The sequence below is a fragment of the Marmota monax genome, unplaced genomic scaffold (assembly GCF_021218885.2).
Source record: "Marmota monax isolate L192 unplaced genomic scaffold, Marmota_monax_Labrador192_F-V1.1 WCK01_AAM20220418_F8-fsc00303, whole genome shotgun sequence".
Taxonomy (NCBI): domain Eukaryota; kingdom Metazoa; phylum Chordata; class Mammalia; order Rodentia; family Sciuridae; genus Marmota; species Marmota monax.
Genome location: NW_026694230.1, coordinates 233,771 through 239,786, shown reverse-complemented (window position 1 = coordinate 239,786; position 6,016 = coordinate 233,771). Strand labels below are relative to the sequence as shown.

At 33.9% G+C, this 6,016-nt stretch overlaps 1 non-coding gene across 1 annotated transcript; it reads right to left on the bottom strand.

The window, feature by feature from the left end:
- Positions 1-647: 647 nt before the first annotated feature.
- On the bottom strand, positions 648-754 carry LOC124108350 (U6 spliceosomal RNA). Its single transcript, XR_006856658.1, has one exon. It is a non-coding gene; the product is annotated as a U6 spliceosomal RNA (small nuclear RNA).
- Positions 755-6,016: the final 5,262 nt, after the last annotated feature.

Below are 6,016 nucleotides of genomic sequence, written 5' to 3'. Positions count from 1 at the left end.
TGCTAATATTAGTTATTTTCATAGTCTTTGTTCCTACAAGATTTAGGACTTTGACACCTCACTTAAATATTCTTTAGCCAAAAATATGCATTAAACAGATTAATTGGAGTGAATGGCCTGGAAGTCAGAAGAAGTAAAATCCGTAGAACAACAGCAACAACAAAAAATTAAAGATACATAATAGATCCCCTTTCTCTCAGTTTTCTTATGGAATAGGAAGTATACATATGAATCCACTGGACAGGCAATAAAATTGTAAAATGCCTTTAATAACATTTGCCACTTTCTGAGAAAAAAAAAAGATTTGAAAGATTTGAGAAATTATTTATGGTATAGTTTGAAAAATTATCATTTTGAAACAATATAAAACATTATATTTTTATGTATTGCACAGTATTCACAATTGAACTGTCCGTTGTGCATTTGTTTGCATTCCTATACTTGATGACTTGTCTGTATGTACAAAACTTGAACTACACATGTCAAATCTAAATATCATCTGTTTCCTTAATCATCTGTGAAAATCAAATAGAGGACTTAGATCTGAAGAAATCCAATCTTTTTTGTTTTATTTTTTATTTGTCCTAATTAGTTATATATGAGAGTAGAATGCATCACACATGAATTGAGTATAACTTCACATTCTAAAAATTTTGAAACACTTCACGAATTTACATGTCATCCTTGCACAGGGGCCATCCTAATCTTCTCTGTATCATTCCAATTTTAGTATATGCACTGCCAAAGCCAGCACTCCAATCTCATTTGAGATGATTTTTAGCACATTATGCTGGTTATAGTCATTGTATATCGGTCAAACTGACCCACAAAATAATCTTATGGAAGTTTAAATGGTTTTTGAATAAATGTAATGTAGGCCACAAGTGCTCAGGTTATTGAGACAAAGAATATATACTACTCTTATGAAATGTGATACCAAGATATGCTTGGAGACTCTGAACTCTAAAATTTGCAGGGTCAATGAGGAAGTCACTCATGTCCACCCCATATACAAGTATACCACTGCTATTAAAAAAAAATCAATCATCAAATATAATCCATATTCTTTAAAAAAAATAAGTGACTCAAGTTTAGGAGGCAAAGAAGGTAGACCCTATTTACTCAGAAAAACCCAAGATATGCTTTTATAGCACCAGAATGTTGAAAACATTTATCTTGCTCTCAGTCCTAAAGGGCAATTGTAGTATCTGCTTTATTATCATTTTAACTGCTCTTCATGTATGGTAGCTTAGAATTTGAGCATCACTGCAGCTCAGACATGGCACACAGAGGAGGCCACACTTAAACATTCATATTTTTTCCAGTAGTTTAAAGCTTTTTTTTATACTTTCTGACAGGAAATAGCTGGAAGAAAGTAGTCAGTCTTAGATATCTGATTCATTGCATGATTCCAGATCATCAAATTTAATTGTTCCTAGAGATCAAAGATACCCCCAACAAATCCAATTCATGATGCTCCAGCTCAAGATACTTATTATATATGAAATGGCTTATTTATCACTATATATTAAAAAGTAATTAGGTATTAGATGGTATACATTTATTTCTCCAATTGAATATTCTTTGGTCCACAGATCTTTTGGAGTCAAAATCTTTCATAGTTTCACACTCTTCTTTGAAAACACAGATAATCTTAGAGTATTTGGAGCATGACTCCCCTAGACTTTTCTACAAAGTTAATTTCTTAAAAAATACATTTCTACAAACTGGGTTTGGTGATGCATGCTTAAAATCCCAGCAATTTGTGAGGCTTGAGCTGGAAGATTGCAAGTTCAGGACTAGTTTTAGCAGTTTAGTGACGCCCCAAGTAACTTAGTGAGAACTTCTCTCAAAATTGAAAGGGCTGGGGGTGTAGCTCAGTGGTAAAATCCTTCTAATTCCTAGTATAGAACAACAACAAGTCAGAGTTTGAGGTATGCTGATCTGATAGGAATTGCAATCCTATTTGATTGCAATGAATATTTTTCATGAGGCATTAGAAGAAGATAAGGATGGATAAGATCACTTGGATATAGGGTCTTGTTTTAGCCAGCTTTTTTGCCAAAAGATCTGACAAGAAAAAATTTAGAGGAGGAAAAGCTATTTGGTTCTTAACAGTCTCAGAGGTGTTACTCCATAGATGGCCAACTTCATTGCTCTGTGCCTGAAGCATGGTAGAATATAATGGCAGAAGAGTGTGGTGGAGGAAAGTGGCCCGAGAACATGGCCACCAAGGAGGGGGTGGTAATTCACTCACCAAGTACACGTCTACCCCAAAGGCACACCCCAATGACCCAGCTCCTTCAGCCACACCCTACCTGCCTCCAATTACCACCTGTTAATCCCTATCAGAGGATTAATGCACTGATTAAGTTAAATTCTCATAACCCAGTCATTTCAACTCTAAACTGTATTGCATTGCTTCACACATGAATTTTGGGGAAACACCTAATATTTAAATCATAGTAGGTCTTAAATGACAAGCTAAAGTATATGTTAAAACTGGAATCTTAAGTTTTAATGCTCTTCCATGAACATAAAAACCTCTTATTTCCACTATCATTTTCATTCACACTCTCCATATTCACTCATTGTATGATCCTGCAGCATGACTGGGGGTGGGAGGGACACATGAGGAACATTTATTTCTTAAACACTAGTAAAGCAGGTTATGATGAGCACATAGCCTTTTCCAGACTGTATTCTTGATGTACTCCATCTTACTAAAAACTTTAAGTAATAAAATACAACTATTTTTGAAGCTTCTTTAAGCATCAGTTACATTAGAAGGAAGGTTAAATTATAGCCCAGAAGCTACATCAGAGGAGCCAGGATGAATGTCCACTGGCCTCAAGATGAATGTGGTTTTAAAGGCAACTTGCACACCAAGAGACTATTAGTTCACACCACAGATTCCATTAAAAACAACAACAACAACACTGAGCCATAATGTCATATATAATGGAAATGGAAATGTTAGATAAAGGGGCAGAGGCTGCATTTATTTTTTTTAAAGCTCCAGACATTTTGTTGCTTGTTACAAACTGTGAAGAGACAAAGCTATCTTTAATAAAAAGGATGTCTTTCTTGAATTTTTATCATCTGATTAATTGTCTTAAAATTTTTCTCAACCTCTGAAATTGTTCACATAGCAAATTGGAGAAACAATTCTACATATGTTAAGATGCTTTTCACTCTAAACAAATAGTTCCTTTTTATATGCATACTACAATTTTTGGAACCTATGTTTTACCCATTTTTTCCCACTTAAAAGGAAATATCATTGTAATAATAGCTGAGGTGATAAGAAAACATATATTCTTACTTTGACTCCGCCACTATAAATGTCTGATGTTGAACCAGTCATTTTAGTGATCCTGTGTCTCATTTCCTCTGTTTTGAAAATGGGAAAATAAATCACTAGAATATTGATGTACATGCTCTCCAAAACAGTGCATGCTGAGGAATATAAGATTTAAAGGTGATCTATTCCCTTTGATTACTCTTACTGCTATCTGGAGCAATACACAAAGAAAAATATTCTTTGACCCAAAGGATTAGATTGTTGGTGGTTCCTAATAAGATTCTACAAAGGAAAAAAAAAAAAAAAACTTTAAAAAGAGCGGAATCGTTTTAATTGAAATACATTCTTATAATTTGATCATCATAATTACTCAAATCAGGTAACAAACAGCAATTATTCACTTTCATAGAGAAGGCTCTTAAATTAGTAGCAAGACTAAAAAGGAATAAAGCAGGAAATACAACATCTGTGCTCTTTGCACACTGCTCAATCTTCCCCAACATTTTGTGCACATTGAAGTATCAACTCTGTGGGCTTCCATCAGCCTGCTTTTGTGACCACAATTTCACTAGCCTATATTCATCTTCATTCTTTTAAATATTGGCTATGGGTTTTTAAAATTTATTTATTTATTTATTTGTTTGTTTGTTTATTTATTTATTTTATTTTATTTTTCAATACTGGAGACTATAGCCAGGGCTTTTCACATGCTAGGCAAGTGCTCCACCACTGAGCTACATTCCCAATCCAGAGCTAATTTTGACAGACACTTTATTGCTTACAAAATCTAAAATATCTGAATATCTATTGTTACTTTTTGGTCCTATATGGAAGATTATTTAGCCCTGTTTCATTTCATTAGTAGTGCAGATACTTGACATTTTTAAAGGTGGTATACATCAACACCTTGCTTAGAATTATCTAGTTTTTAGTATGTATTATTGAGAGAGGATGAAAACAAGAAGAAAGAAGGAAATAGTTTGGGAAATAATGACAATTTGAGAATATGCCCATATTTGAATGTACCTAATCTTTTCAGTGCAGGCTTTCTTATCAAAGAACTAACTAATATGGCTTTGCTAATAGAGGGAGGGTAGGAAATGAATAAATGAATAGTCTGCCATGTGTTTTTTACTAAACAGACTTTTTATTTATTTTTACTCCAAGATCAAATGACAAGTTATCTTCAGTAGTTCACTTTATAAGAATGACAACTCTTACCTAGAGAAAGCACCACAGCCCAGCTTGTACAAAGGCAAATATTACATGAATAATTCTTAGCTCCTATGAACAACAGTATTATTAAACTGCTCTCAATTTATTGCTGCTGATTATTTTGCAGACCAGACAAATTTTATTTTATTTCTAAAACTGAGTCACATACAAACAACATTTTTAAAACTCCCAGACAAGTTCAATTTGGATTTCAAAAGTATCAATGAATCATTTCACCAGAGAAGATTTTTGAGATTTGGCAAAACTACCAAAATTCAATTCTGAATTTCCTTTTTCGGATTAGAATTACATTTTAGTCCAATTGTGTGCTGCTATCTTTCACATTATGCTATGTACTCAAAAAATGGGACAATTTCCCTGATCACTTTAGTGTTGGCATATTAGCATCTAAATTCAAAACTGAAACAATAAATGTGTTAAGGAGGCAATTTAACACCTTATTTTTTTCCATAGCTGTACATCTTGGAAAATCAGCAGCATTTGCGCAAACATATGTTTCACTTGTCAAGCTTTGGTCCATGAGGTCTTGCTTTGACCTTCAATTAACATTATAAACCTCCATCTCCAAAAACAGTCTTGAAAGGAAGACTGTGAGCCAGGGGCTAGTCATAATAGTTCCTATTATCTGACACATTTTTTCCTAATAAAAAGAAGAAAAATCCAATGTCAACCATTAAAGGTTTTGCTGAATTTTTTCAGTGGGCAGGGAGATATGTATTATAGCATTCTGAGTTCTGTCTCATACATTAGACTGGAGGATTTGGGACTTTAATCCAAATAGTGAAGAAATAATGGTATTCATATTTTAGCAAATTGCAGGATAGTACTAACTTGTGTTGCTAATATGGCTATACCCCTTCCCGCCTTGAATAGAGCATGTGTATAGGCATGTGCCACCATCCCACTTCCTTCTGCTTTAGGGGTCCCTACTACCCCCATGATCACAAATAGACTACATGACAAGGCATTCAAGGGCCTTTTGTAGTTTAGCCTTTGCCTACCTGCTAAAACTTGGTATATGCCTCTGTGCATTTCAGTTAATATTCCTCTTTAGTCAATTCTTCTTCTATAAGCAGAAGTGTACTTACTTACTGCTCCTTTCACCCTTTGTTCCTTTGAACAACTCAATTTCATTTAAAGTGTGAGGAAATTGCATTGGATTCTTTATTAATTCTCCTGTAGCTCTGATATTTTATTGTTATCAGAATCTAAAATCTCATAAGAAGAAATGAACATTTTATTCTGTTTTAAGCTTTTACAGCCTTATTTTCCACATCTTCACAAATTCTCCATTCTAGAAAGGGCCCTATCAATGCCCTAAATAAAGAAATGAAAAACTTATCATTATCAAAATCTCTCCTCACTCCATCCCATTTTTGTATTCTATGCTATCTCCCTGCTGTGCTTATCTAAATCCGCTCCTTTCTTCTTTTAAGGTCCCCATATCAGCACACAGTAAAGAACCCGTTCTTTATA